The 15,652-nt window shown below is 39.8% G+C and overlaps 1 protein-coding gene across 1 annotated transcript in view; it reads left to right on the forward strand.

Moving 5' to 3' along the window:
- Positions 1-412: 412 nt before the first annotated feature.
- Positions 413-15,652, forward strand: part of cpne4a (copine IVa) — a 143,363-nt gene continuing 128,123 nt past the window's right edge. Inside the window, exon 1 of the mRNA XM_030157841.1 lies at positions 413-531. The gene's annotated coding sequence lies outside the window, so the exon portion shown is untranslated. The remainder of the gene's footprint in view (positions 532-15,652) is intronic.

Below are 15,652 nucleotides of genomic sequence, written 5' to 3' on the forward strand. Positions count from 1 at the left end.
GAAAAAGTAAGTATGTAAGTAAATAAGTAAACAAGAAACATAATCACATATTATTTATAAGAGTGTAAAAACCTTGCTATGAAATAAACAAAAAAATAAAAAAGCAACAGAACAAACAAGCAAAAAAACAATCAAACAAACAAACCCTGCTGTATTTTCTCCACAGAATCTGCACATTGAAACATAGAAGTTTGTTTTTCATACTTAGTGTGTTTTGTCAGACTGTACACCTGTAACTGTCGGTGGTCTCCTCATCATCATCCTGCAGGGGGCGCTGCTGTCTCTCTGTCCGCCCGTCTCTCGTCGTTCCTTCGCCGGCTGCGTGTGCGGCTTCCCCCGCTATAAAGGCGGCGGAGGCGGCGGAAGCTCAGAGGCTCCGGAGCCACAGGAGGAGGAGGAGGAGGAGGGAGAGGAGGAGGGGGAGGAGGACGCGATGAAGACCTGCAGCTGATCTGAGGTCAGTCCGAGACCACACCGGAAACTTTAGGAGGATTTCCAGAGTGTGGATGTTGTTCATGAGCCTCTGAGAAGGTAAGAGGACTTTAACTGTGGTTTCAGGTGTAGATGTTTGAGCAGCTGATGAGACTCAACACACTGTCAGTGTGTCGGACTGTCTTCAACCACTACTGAGAAATAGTCCATTTATCTGCTGGTGTTTGATAGTATCTGGATAGCACTTAATTTCACTGACTTTCCATTAATTTAAAACAACTTGGTTTGCATGAAATGTTCTGAAATATTCACATTATTTGAAACTTTAACTGTTTAGACTTTTTTTAACCCTTATTTTTTGCTCTTCACCCATGGGTTCCTTTATAAACCTATGAAAACTTGGGTTTTGATCCAAATTGTGGGCTTTTAAAAGCAAAATTAACTTCACATTAATTTATTGAATTTATTAGGACACTGTAGTGAAAACATTTCATCAGTCTCATTTATTTCTGTTTTAATTTACAGTAATTTGCCGTTTTTAACATCAAATACATACAGTTTTTCTGCTTCATTAACAACAGATGAACACTGATTAATAGTTTACATACAGAATAAATATACATACATAAGAAATAAATAAAATTGATTTGGCTGAATTAAAATGCTTTTATTTATAGTTGCTGGTATAAAACTTCTTTATGAATGAAGTTTTGTTTTAGTAATGTAATTTATTTTACAGTATAAATATTTAACAATAATGATGCTGCTGGGCTTATTGATTGTTATTGATGTTTTTTTTTTTTCAGTTTTATAGATTTTTTCTGGGCTCAGAGTGGTTTATGTCAGTTTAGACGTGTCTGTTTTTACACTTGGACACAGAGGATGCATTTGGAATAGTTTGCTGTGTATTTTTCTGTGTATTTTCTTACTGTCAGTGTTTTACCTTGTTTTCTCTGAGATGTCTCTAAAGGATGTTTTCCCACAGCAGCTGATACTTGATATTTCAAGGTTTTACTTGTGTAAAATGACGGTTCTCTTGGTGTTTGGTGTTTCATAATGTTAGTAGTAGCTTCATGGTCACAAATATTCCACTAATGATGTGAATAATTGGTCACAATATAAATGACTCATTCATTTACTTCCATAGATGTTAAAAGTGGAAAGTTTGGGATCAATGGAAAGTTCTTTACCCGGGTAATTTCAGTGGAAATGCATTGTTTTTTTTGTTTTGTTTTGTTTTGAGTCCTTGGTAAAGTTAGAGTTCCTGCAGTGGAAAAGTGGCTATGGTTTTATTTGTAATGTAGTAAAACACAAGAAACAACAGAACAACTTAAGCGTCGTCCATCCTGACGTATGGTTCCTCATAGGATGATGTGGGCTTATTGGTTGCTATTTATGGATTCATCCTGCTTGATTGGCCTTAAACTTCTTCTTACCGCCACCTACTGGACTGGAGGTGTAGTGCAGTTTCTTTTAATGGTCGCGAAAAAATTATTAGACCATCAAAAGTCATAAAAAACAATGGTTATCCAATCAAGTACTAACTCCTGTGTGTATCATGTGACTAAAACTGAGAGAAAAGAAAACATGGACTGTCTAAAAGCGTTTTTTTTGTCAGTACAATGCCATAGCTATTGAGGTAAGAACTGAAGTGATTTTGGTTATTATCAAGAAAACATGGAAAATATCTAGATATCAGCTCTGAAATTAAACTGTTATGAGCTATTTTTGTTGTTATATTATATTTGTCTGAACAAATGTACCTTTAGGTGTACCAGACATTAAAATGAACAAGAAATTGAAGAAAAAAAGGGAGGTCTAATAATTTTTTCTGCAACTGTATTTTATACAAGTAAATACATTCTTGGAAATAAAAGTTTCTAGAAGGGTTTGTGGAAAAGGAGCTATAGACACTTTGTTCGAAAGGAAAGTTTCAAGTTTACTCTTTAAAGTAGAAGAACAGATTAATTACATGAAGCCGAACTAATGTCACCTAAAGGCCCATTTATGCTTGCTTTATGTAAGTAAATTGGCACGTCTGTTTCAAACACTGTCAGGCATCACTGCTTTTATACTTCCATACATCCACTGCGTTGGAATGAGCATTTGCCAGTCAATCCACTAGAGGGCACTGCTCTGAATTAACATACTTCCCAAATGCCATGAAGAAAAGTAAAGTTTTTTGAGAGAAGAAGAAGATATTTTTAGTTATTACTAATGCTGAGATTGAGAAGAGTAGTTGTAAATATGTCTGTAGTTTTTCACTAAGTCTCACAGTCGCTCTTTTAAAAGTTCTACCATTTCTGGAAATTATTCTCTTCAAATGTCAACACTGGCCCCATGTTTTCTGTTGGTACTGCTCCATATTCACCGTTTGGGTTTGCATCCACAAGCTCCCAGGGAACGGACAGAATTACACCTGCAATGAATGCAGAGGATGGACAGAACACTCTGTTCATACATGTATGTGTCTTAAATGGAGAGCATGAATGGGCCTTAATACAGTTGATGAAGGAAAAAAGTATGTTAACCTATAAAAAAATGTTTATTTGAGAGTGTTTTGTGTTGAACCTGTCATTTGTTGATGTGAACTCCATTATTAACCCTTTATAGTTCAGTCATAGAAATACTCTGATATTCAAAATTTCAACCTAAGTTAGAGGTAAGATCTTAAGCCCAAGCCCGAGTCCGAGCCCGACCCAACCCGAATTTCGGGCCGGGTCGGGCCTAAAATGTCAATCATTACGTTCGGGCCGGGCCGCGCCGGGCTTCTCTCTCGCTGACTTTTTTAAAAATAAATATATGTTTATAAAAATGTATACTAAAAGAGACCGTGGTCCGCAAAAAAACAGAAGTCGCCTCATCACAACACGTACTGTACTAAACTTGCAATGACAATTCAAAGAACTCCTTCCTGTCTCTGTCTATTATCCACCCGTCATTGTTCTTCTTTGTCTCTCTGCCTCTCTCTCTCTTAAAGTGCCACGCTAGATTCTTAAGGACGTACTGCTGCTGTCGTTTATGGCCCAATTTTCAACCCGTCAAAATGACGGACGGCCTTAAATTTTTCCCGTCAACTCTTAAAAAAATCCGTCAATGATGGAAAATTGTCGGTTAATGTAACCTCTGCAGACATAGAAATATAAAAGATGTAAATGTTTATACAGTCTTGTTTAACTTAGATTTCGTTACAAAAGACAGGCTTTAATTTGTTATCATAAATCACCCCTCCTCCTCCCGAGTCCTCACAAATAAAATATGAAATTTCGGGTTTCCTTTGGGCTCGGGCCTGCAAATCAAGTTAATTGGTCGGGCTCGGGCTGGGTCGGGCTTTAATACCCACGGGCCTGGGTCAGGTCGGGCTGGATTTTTTAGGCCCGATCTTACCTCTAACCTAAGTGTGTTATTGGATGACATAACAAAACTTTATTACTTTTGTGAAAATTTTCAAGACTTTTTTTTTATTGTTACATTACTTCATGGTACCTGACAACGCAGGTACACTCACTGTTCATGCAGAGGTGGACCTTACAGACCCTGGAGACCACATTGGACCTGAGATTGTTGACTCTCTGTCCTCACTGTAACTGTTGCTGTCACTGTCTTGTAATGTATGCAGAAATTACCAAAAATAGTCACTTGCCTGATAAAGGGTTAACCTAAAGACTGTCTTTTCTACATCTGATTTTCTGAACTTAGTGTTATGACCCAAAATGAGTTGATGTTACCGGGTGTCCAGTAAAATACATGACTGTGATATGATATGTGAGTTTATTACAAGAATAGCATCAACATGAATTAAGTCTGGAAAGAGGTGATTAATGTCAGCTACACCATAGACTATGTAGGTGCAGAGAAGAGCCTCAGTATGTGTTTTGTTGGGGGTGTTTAACGATGAAAGTCTAAACAAATCTCCAAATGAAGCAGTCTTAGTTTTAGAGCCAAGAGGTGACTTTTAGAGACAGTATTTTGACATTAAAATGTTTGAGCGTAGTGTAAGTATGTTTGGTGATGTGTGTTACTCTAGCTAATGTGTGTTGGAAGTGATAGTTGGAGTGATACTCATTTCCTGATCAACATTCTCACAACTGTGAAGCACTGTTTTGATGTGTAAGAGACAGTAAAATGTAGATTTATGCCAGATTCATAAATGTGAATCCTGAGGAGACAATGAATCACTATTTGCAGAAAGGCAATTATGGAAAGTATGAGCAGTGACGTCCAAAAACAGTTCCAGGCGCCGCAGCTTTAAGGAACATCATCAAAAGGCAGAATCTGAATGAAAAGTTCAAAGTCAGATCTGACTCTTCACAGCAGGTGGAACCACTTTGCTCATGTTAATACAGTTCAAGTCAAGGTTTTTTCTGAAGGACATATTGTCCTCGCAGCTGTAGCTGATGTTTCCTGCTGGGATGCTGTTTTGTATGTGATGTAGAGTACATTTGTACAAAAAAAAAACATCTGTAATGTTTGGTTCTGCTCCATTTTTTTTTTCATCAGATTAACATATTTGAACTCGTTAAGTCTGTTCTTCAGTGTTGTGTAGTTTTATGGGCTCATCATTGCATCTTTGGCCTTTCTCATCGGGGTTTTCCTTAGACTCTGAGCAGATGGTGATGATGATGTGATGAAGGAGATGTAAATGTGGGTCTGAGCAGGTGACCGCTTTGAAACATGAAACACAGATCAGTCTGCAGATGTGAACCGTGGACCTTCACATTCACCTCAGACTCTGAACCTCATCATCAGAACAATCTGCTCCATCTGCTGCTCAGCAATGTCCTTTTACAAACCAAGAAAAATCCTCCTAGATGTGAAACTTTGATCATTTTTATCTGATTGCTCATATTTTTGATGGAAAACATTTTTTCTGCCTGGATTTTGTTAATTTTTCCTTTGACATGTTACCATTTATATGTATTTACATGTTGTCAATCAGGCTGTTTGTCATAATTTAATTTCAGAACAGAAACTGAAAACCATAAATGAGTTCTGAAAAAAGACAAAGCTTGTTTAAAATGGATTGAGGCAAAATGAGAAATGCTTCTGTAGTCAGAATAACTGGCATTTAATTTATTTTTTGAAACCATGGATGCTCCATCCTCTGGAATAAAAATTCAGTGTGTTATCAGTGCTCAGGTCAAAGCCTGTGTCTGTGATGGTATGGGGGTGCATTAGTGCATATGGAATGGGCAGTGTGCACATCTGGAAAGACACCAAAACTGTATGAGACGTATAGACTACATTTAGAGCCACTTCAGCCCCCTGAATATTTCTGTGAGGCAACACTAAACTGCATCTGTTACAACAGTATGGTTTCATAGTAGAGGAGTCCGGGTCCTGAGCTGGACCATAGACACCAGTTTCACTAACTGAAAACACTAGTGGCATTGTACCCGTGAGGCTAAAACACCCTCCTGTGGTGCAACAGCAGCATTGTACCCATGGTGCCATTGTGCTGCAACACGGGGACAGGGACGGGACAGACACAGAATGTGCATTATAGTAGGATTTGGTACATCATGAAACGAAAAACTCAAAGAAAACCCAGGACCGTCCACTGTCACACAACAGGACAACATTACTCTTTTAAACTTTTCCACCTGGTCTCCTCAGTTCCAGACATTTACAGACTGTTGTTAAAAGAGGAGTTAATGCTACACTATGGTAAACACGGCATTGTCGCAGCTTTTTTGAGACATGTTACTGCCAGCAAATTCATATTACTTAATTTCTTTCTTAAAATGCACATGTACATATTCTCTTCTTGAACATTTGATCTGTTCTCTATGTTTTAATGTGAATGAAATGAGATTTGCAGATTTGTAAATCATTACATTCTGCTGTCATTTAATAAAAGTTTATACAGTGCCCTAATTTTTGGGGGAATTTTAAGTGTTCACAGTGCGAAGCAATAAAATAATAACAAACATTATTTTGCAAATAAAACTAGAATCAGAGACAACAAGAAAAGCACTCGGAGAGCGCAGACCTCTGCCAAGACAGATCTGCCCCCCCCCCCGATCACCACCAAAATTTAATAATTTCTTCCTTGTACCAGAATCAACATTTCCTGAAAATTTCGTGAAAATCTGTCCATAACTTTTTGCGTTATCTTGCTAACAAACATGCAAACAAACAAACAAACACGCAAACAAACAAACACTCACGCAAACACACAAACTGATCACAATGCCTCCTGGTGGAGGTAATAATCTGGAAATAATGATTTGGCATCGATTGCAATAATTATTGATATTTACTGATATGAAAATGTTTAAGCTTGACGTTTTTCATTGTGTCTGTATTTGTGTTTTGGAGAAACATACAACAGCCACATTTTATTCTGACGACTCAGTTAATGCTGTTGCCTCGTCTTCAGTCTGCACCACCTGCCTCCTGACAAATGGGAGTCAGCTGATCAGTCATGTGACTTCAGCATTTACTACATCAGGACCTATTCAGAAAATGACATCTGGCATTAAGAGCAGCAATTCTTTTAGAAACAAATAAAAACTGCTTCAAGCAAGAGTAAAAACTTTGAAGCTGAGAAAAATTTTTTTGTAATGCAATACTTAAATATATGTATAAAATACTTTGAAGCAAACAGCGTTGAAGGAGGATCTTTATTCTTTACAGAAATAAAGTGAAACCTGGAGATGAATAAGTAAATGAGCTTATTCATTAAACATTAAGAAGGAAATAATTAGCACCTATTTTGATAATCTTTCAGTGAGAATGCCATATTTTCCAGGTTTCAAGTTCTCAGATATGATAATTTGATGCTTTTTATTGTAGCGTCTGATAGTAAACAGAATGTTTTTGTTGAATAAAACACAGGCTAATGTTGACTGTGACAGATCCTGTTTCTCTATAGAAATAAAGTGAAGCAGAGTATGTTTTACAGTAAATACGATTAGGTTCAAACTCAGTGTGCTGTATTAAAGCAGATCTGTGTCACATCATGAATAAAACATCATCACATCTATTTCTGTCACAGCACAGACACAAGTTTGTCCTGTGACCTGATGAGTCGAGCTGTCAAACCTAATGATCCCATGTCATAATGGCAAAGATTTACCTGGAAACTGAAGACTGCTCAGATCAGCAGCGTCACAGTCGGCTGACGCAACAACATGAGGAAACACACACTAGTACAGCAGCTGAGGAGCAGTTACACATCTGAACAGAAGCAGGAGAAAAGATCAAATGAGATGAAAATAATGTAGAAGATGAAACAAGATGAAAGTGACATAAAAGACAAAACAAGAAGAAAAGGAGTGAAGGATCAAACAAAACTCAACATAGAAGACCTAACAAGACATAAAAAATGCAAAACATGAGAAATTAAGAAAAACAAGTGAATATGGATATGTGTTCAGAATACAGTGTCTAGTTTTAGGTCTCTGAAAATGAATCCACTGGTGTTATGTTTGTTTGGTCAGTGTGAGGCAGATTTACATTCAGATCAGCTGATGTTATAACAGTAATTCCTCATCTGTAGCTCGAATCAGCGCTTTATAGAAAAAAACTAATCCATTAATCTCTTCATTAAGAATCTGCAGCTGTTTTTATATTTTCATAATCAAACAGTTTCAAGGATTTTTCCACTCAGATCACAAACATTTTCTTCTGCAATGTTGCTTTACAGTAAATGAAACACCTTTAGGTTGATGTTTGTCACCATTTAAGGTCAGAGTCAAAGACGTGTATGACACTAAGTATTATAATCATCCTGTTTTTACCACATAATTTGCATAATAGAGGTTCTATATGCTTGAAAACTCACAATTTTACATATGAACAAGAAGTGCTTGGAAATTTAATCTTTTCCTGGATATTGTGCATATATTATACACTGAACCAAAATATAAACACAACACTTTTGTTTTTGCTCCCATTTTTCATGAGCTGAACTCAAAGATGTAAAACATTTTCTATGTACACAAAAGGCCTATTTCTCTCAAATGTTCACTAATTTGTCTAAATCTGTGTTAATGAGCACTGAGATGATCCATCCACCTCACAGGTGTGGCATATAAAGATGCTGATTAGACAGCATGATTATTGCACAGGTGGGGCTTAGGCTGGACACAATAAAAGGCCACTCTAAAATGTGCAGTTTTACTATACTGGGGGGTCCGGGGGGGTCAGAAAACCAGCCAGTATCTGGCATGACCACCATTTGATTGTGGCCTGTGGAATGTTGGTCCACTCCTCTTCAATGGCCATGTGAAGTTGCTGGATATTGGTAGGAACTGGAACATGCCATCGTATACGCCGATCCAGAGCGCCCCAAACATGCTCAATGGATGACATGTCCAGTGAGTATGCTGACCAAGAACTGGGATGTTTTCAGCTTTCAGGAATTGTGTCCAGATCCTTCAACATGGCACAATGCATTATCATGCTGCAACATGAGGTGATAGTCATGGATGAATGACACTACAATGGGCCTCAGGATCTGGTCACAGTATCTCTGTGCATTCAAAATGCCATAAAAAAATGCACCTGTGTTCTCTGTCCATAGCGTACATTTGCTCATACCATAACCCCACCGCCAACATGGGCCACTCGATTCACAACGTTGACATCAGCAAACCGCTCACCCACATGACACCTCTCCGAAGTGTCAGACGCCATGTGAACAATGTGAACATTTGCCCACTCAAGATGGTTACGACGACAAACTGCAGTCAGGTGGAGACCCTGATGAAGACGGTGAGCATGCAGATGAGTTTCCCTGAGACGGTTTCTGACAGTTTGTGCAAAAATTCTTTGGTTATGCAAACCAATTGTTGCAGCAGCTGTCCGGGTGGCTGGTCTCAGACGATCTTGGAGGTGAAGATGCTGAATGTGGAGGTCCTGGGCTGGTGAGGTTATATGTGGTCTGTGGTTGTGACGCTGGTTGGATGTACTGCCAAATTCTCTGACACGCCTTTGGAGTTTGGCTTATGGCAGAGAAATGAACATTCACTTCATGGTCAACAGCTCTGGTGGACATTCCTGTGGTCAGCATACCAATTGCACGTTCCCTCAAAGCTTGCAACATCTGTGGCATTGGGCTGTGATAAAACTGCACATTTTAGAGTGGCCTTTTATTGTGTCCAGCCTAAAGCCCACCTGTGCAATAATCATGCTGTCTAATCAGCATCTTGATATGCCACACCTGTGAGGTGGTTGGAGAAGTGCTCACTAACACAGATTTAGACAAATTTGTAAACAATATTTGAGAGAAAAAGGCCTTTTGTGTACATAGAAAAAGTTTTAGATCTTTGAGTTCAGCTCATGAAAAATGAGAGCAAAAACAAAAGTGTTTTGTTTATATTTTGGTTCAGTGTATACATGTGGTGCAAGGCAGTGTGCTATATACTGTATGTAAAATTGGGATAATTGCGACACATATGTCAGTTTCAGATACACAAAAAATCCTGCTGGAGTCCTACCCCAAACCCAATGGGAAATACTGTATACTGTTTTGTTTTTTGGTTGAACCATGTTTTTACCATTGTGATCTTTTCTATATAAGTAAACTCCTAGTGACTTAGAACAAACACCTTCACATTTGGTCAGTTACATGTAGTGACCTTTATGTTGACAGGTTGCTAAAATGTGACTTTTGGTGAAATAATGTTGCTGTAGGGACACTGTCACCACACATCAAGAAGGTCTTGGGTTTAATCCCTTAAGGTTTGACATAGCCGTACGAAATTTGTTTGAGACATACTGCATATAAGGTCTAGACATACACTGTAAAAAAGGCCTTTTGGGGCCAAATGCAAAATCCAACAGGTAGTCCAGCATTTAGCTTTAACTTGTTCCTTCCCACTTAGTTTGTGTTCATTTTGTTTACCATACCAACTCTTGAAGCTTATAACTTAAGAACCACAAGGCCAAAATGAATGAATGTCGTCACATTTGAAAGATAACCCCTGTATACGATGTGGTTAAAATAAAACTCACACTACATGGAATAGTCTATTAATATGACCTCATACCGTCAAACAGGTAGGAAATCCCATCAGCTTTGATTGTTATCCAGGTGATTCTTTCACCAATTATGTTTTGGTACTCAAGAATATTGTAATATAAACTCAACAACTCAATTGTAGAGAATCTAAGCTTTCCAACAAGCTGTAGCATGTGTATATTGATCAAAGTTTTATTGTAGAAATTGGTGACAAAATGGTGACTGGATCACTGACGACCTGGTTAGAATGGAGAAGTTAAATACATTGTTGTCACACAAAGCAATCTTTAACTAATTTACACATCGTTGTGTTGTCTGTGTCTTGTTTTGTTTTGTATCTTTTTTTTTTTTGCAGCTTTCATCAATGTTTGTAGGTTATTTTTTTATTTCTTTTTGTTGGATCTTTTCATGTCATTTCAAATTACACTTTGCTAGCATGATATTTGTTGCTAAAAAGCTAGGGTGTCATAACTCAACACAGTTTTTCCTCCATTCTGGTTAAATGGGGATTTGAATATATTAAAGGTCAGTTCATACCTTGAATGAGGTCATTCTCCAAAGCTGAATTGGAGTTTTGACTGATTGAACAGATTGCTTGGCTTATGGCGGAGAATTTTATTTGCTAGTTCAAGAATTTTCATTTTGTCTTCTTATCTTAATGATACAGGATTATTTTTTGATGTTCTCATACCTGACATGTTTCGGCTGTTGCTGCCGCCTTCTTCAAAGGCGTCTCCCGACGTGATGCTGACATGTTATCAGCTGTTTTTACCGTGAGGCGTGGCTGTCCCAGTGGATTTGACAAGTTCACTGGGACAGCCACGCCCCCCGCCATGTGATGGTCTCCGGAGACCACATCATCACTCTACTACTACTTTGTCTGAACAAAAGAAAATAACCCCTGTAATTTTATCTGCTGTTCAGCTGTTGGCCACCATGAAAAACAAATATTTATCATGAGATTTTAGAGCGTATCACACAGGCCTAAATGCATATATGTGAGGTTTGGAATGACATAAAATATGCAACAAGAGGAAAAAGCTGAAAAGACACAAAAAGATGAAAACAATGAAAAGATGTAACAAGGCAAAAATATAAAACACGTACTGAGAGAACATTGTAAAGAATGTAACAAGATGAAGACGATGTTCTTATACATGAGATAGTTGAGTAGATACTGAATTGTCTCTGAAGCTCTGAAGCTCTTCATTTTTCCCATAAACACTGAGTTTGCTACCGCTGAGCAGAGAGCAATGATATTGCCCAGAAACCACAGAGAGCAGCGGCTGCGAGGCAGATGAGCCTCTGAATGGCATGAATTATTAAAGGGGTTGTAGTGGTGCTGCATACAGGGGCGTGTGTGATGTGATTTTCATGAGCGGCTCTTTAATCTGCTGCTGGATGTCGATGCACAGTGAGTCTCAGCTGGTGGGAGGACTCATCCACAGTTCCACTGAACCGCTGAATGAGAGGATGAATGAAACTGAACAGCACCGACCTGCCCAGTCCAGAGAATAGTTTACAACTTCAAACCACTGCATTCACATCAGAGGACACAACATGGAAACAGAGAGACACACTCCTACAACCACAAAATAAATACAGTAGGATAGATATGCTTTTACCAATTTGTAATGTCTCAGTTACTTTTCGCAACACTGAAAGATGTTCATGAACTGAGGAGACAAATATGAGGAAGTGTTTCAGGCGTCATTCCATCTTTCTTCTTGCAAACAAGTCTTAAAGTCTGCAACAGTGTTGGGTCTTATTTGTCACATTTTGTGTTTCAAGATGCTCAACACCCTGTCTGTTGGGGACAAGTGGAGACTGCATCAGGCCAGATCAGCGCCCACCCCCTCCTCTTCCTCAGCCAGGCCTTTGTAATGGGTACACAGTGTGGGTTTGTGTTGTCTGGGTGAAATAAGCACAAACATCTGTGAAAAGTTGTCCTTTTGAAGGCAGCCTGTGTTGCTCTCGAATCTCACTCAGCGGGTTTACATGACATTTTACTGACCAACGAATAATTGAATTGGTCTGGCTAAAACTGGACTGTCAAAGTGCATGTAAACCTGCTAACTTGACTAAAATGTAAGTTTTACTAGTCAAACTAATGGATCTAGATTAGAGGCTCTCATCTGGGGGGGACTCTCCCGGGGGGCGAACACTCTCCCGGGGGGGTCGCAAGTGACATCGTCGTGCGTGTGTGTGGGTATGTTAGTGACTACTGTTGTACATCATAACAGTATAAATCACTTGGCACTAGGGCTGTAACAGTACACTTGTTTGTACCGAACCGTTTTGGTTCAGGGCCTTAGATTCAATATAGAGGTGTACCAAACGAATACATGTAGCCTAAGTAAAGAACACAAACATTCTGGAATCAAGGTGAATGCAAGCATAAAACCCAAAACACTTTATTTTCAGGGTGGGGCGCCGATAAGGGGGGGTAAACATGACAACAGAGAGTATAACAGGGGCACAGAAGCCGGGTCGGACGTTCGAAACATGTCAAAAATGTATTGAGCCAAAGACCCCTGTACCGAAAATGTACCAAACCGTACTTTTTCTTTATCGTTCCACCCCTACTTGGCACATACGCCCCCCCATCACAATTTTTTTTTTCTTGGGGGGGGGGGGGGGGGGCAACAGGTAGTCAATGATAAGGTGAGGGGAGCTCACTTTCTCCCAACTTTATCTACTGAGCTATATAATCCACTACATCCTCCACATACAGGTCTGTCGTGTTACTTTTACAATTATGTTACACTAACTTGCTAGCTCACTATTATTTTTGTGGTCTGTGATGACTTAGTGAATGTGTTGACTGTACATTTTAGCATTATTGATGTATCACAGAAGTGACAATGACCTTTGACCCCAGACCATGACAGACCCTGGCTTCTGGACTTGTTGCTGGTGACAGTCTGTATGATCCTTTTCCTTTCCACTGTGTGATGGTTCATCTCAGATGCCTCAGAGCCCAGAGAAGTCCACAATGCCTTTGGACACAGTTAGTGAAAGGCTTCCTTTTTACCGAGTACAGACTGAACTAGTATTTGTGTCTGTAACTCTGTTTTACTTCCTGACAATGGTTCTCCACAGTGATCTTGACCAATGTGGTATTGATACAATAGATATGACAGTGGATGACAGTTCTTGATGTGGTGTTGTCTGAGGGATCACATATCTCAGTCTTCAGTCTAGACTTGAACTCTTGCCCTTTATTCACTGAAATACATTCAGATTTGTTGAATCTTTTAATTCTGTTCTGACTGTAGAGTAGGAATCGGCAACTCCAGTCCTCCAGGGCCGTATCCTTTTAGATATTTCCCTCTTCCAGCACACCTGGAAGCCATTACATCATTATCAGGCTTCTGCAGAGCTTGGTGATGAGCTAATCATTAATTGAACCAGGTGTGATGGAAGAGGGAATCATCTAAAACATGCAGGACACCAGCCCTCGAGGATCAGAGTTACCTACCCCTGCTGTAGAGGCTGAAAATTCCACATGCCTTCATATCTTTCTCTGAGGAACATTGATTTTAAGCTTTTCAGTAGTTTTCTCATGTATCTGTGGACACAATGACCATGCTCTGCCTGCCGTTGTTGCTAAAGGACTAGACCTTTCCATGATGCTGCTTTTGGGCTAAATCATGATTACAGTTACCTCTTCATATCATCTGTTTCCAATCATATTGTTGTTTCATTATTTGAACATTTTTATTCCTAAATTGCTTCTGTTCACATTTTTTCTTGAATATGTTGCAGTCTGAATGAAATATATTGTGTTAAATCATGTGGAAATAATAAAAATACATTTAACTAGCGCAAACCACAGGTTCTAGATGTGGTAGTTTTTATGTTGGGGAGAGCTGACTTTTGAGAAAAATGTTACTTTATATTTCATAAGTACTGACATAAAAATTGTTTGGTAAATCATTCTTTAAAATTGAAATGACAATTAATATATTAATACGATATCTAGGGAACTGGTGATACCGGTTCTGTTCATAATTTTTATTGACAGAATTTCTAGGCGCAGCCAGGGCCCGGAGGGGTTCCGGTTTGGGGGGCACAGGATTTCATCTCTGCTTTTTGCAGATGACGTTGTCCTGTTGGCCTCATCGAACCTGGACCTTCAGCATGCCCTGGGGTGGTTTGCAGCCGAGTGTGAAGCGAGTGGCATGAGGATCAGCACCTCCAAATCCGAGGCCATGGTTCTTGACCAGAAAAAGGTGGTCTGCCCTCTCTGGGTCGGTGGAGAGTCTTTGCCTCAAGTGGAGGAGTTTAAGTATCTTGGGGTCTTGTTCGCAAGTGAGAGAAGGATGGAGCGTGAGATTGACAGACAGATTAGTGCAGCGTCTGCAGTGATGCAGTTGCTGTATCGGTCGGTCGTGGTAAAGAAGGAGCTGAGCCGAAAGGCGAAGCTCTTGATTTACCGGTCAATCTACGTTCTTACCCTCACCTATGGTCATGAGCTTAGGTCATGACCGAAAGGACAAGATCCCGGATACAAACAGTCGAAATGAGTTTCCTCTGTAGGGTGGCTGGGTGCACCCTTAGGGATAGGATGAGGAGCTCAGTCTCTACAGAAGAGCTCAGAGTAGAGCCACTGCTCCTCCACATCGAGAGGGGCCAGCTGAGGTGGCTTGGGCATCTGTTTCGGATGCCTCCTGGATGCCTCCCTGGGGAGATGTTCCAAGCATGTCCTGCCGGGAGGAGACCTCGGGGACATGTTGGAGAGACTATGTCACTTGGCTGGCCTGGGAACACCTTGGGGTCCCCCTGGAAGAGCTGGAGGAGGTGTCTGGGGAGAGGGAAGTCTGGGCATCCCTGCTTAGACTGTTGCCCCTGCGACCCGGCCCCAGATAAGAGGCAGATAATGGATGGATGGATGGATATCTAGGGACTGAAGTTAGTAAATGCATTGTTGCTGTTTTTAACTTCATTTCCCATCATGCAACATGGTACTGTGCTTCCTGTCAACCATCATGGGCATAGCAACTTGATTGTAAGGCTACTGTATTGCAAAATTACTAAAAATACTACTCAAAATATTGGTCCTATCACCTTGTCGTTTTCACTAGTCTCTTCCTCGACTAAAAATACATAAGTGTGCCAAACTGCAGCAGTCAGCCCTTTATGGATTTTGTGTGATGCCTGAGACACACACACACACACACACACACACACACACACACACAAACAGGCCACTTCCCTTTTGTTGTATTGAATAACACTCCTTTCTGT

This window comes from Sphaeramia orbicularis, chromosome 16 (genome assembly GCF_902148855.1).
Source record: "Sphaeramia orbicularis chromosome 16, fSphaOr1.1, whole genome shotgun sequence".
NCBI lineage: Eukaryota > Metazoa > Chordata > Actinopteri > Kurtiformes > Apogonidae > Sphaeramia > Sphaeramia orbicularis.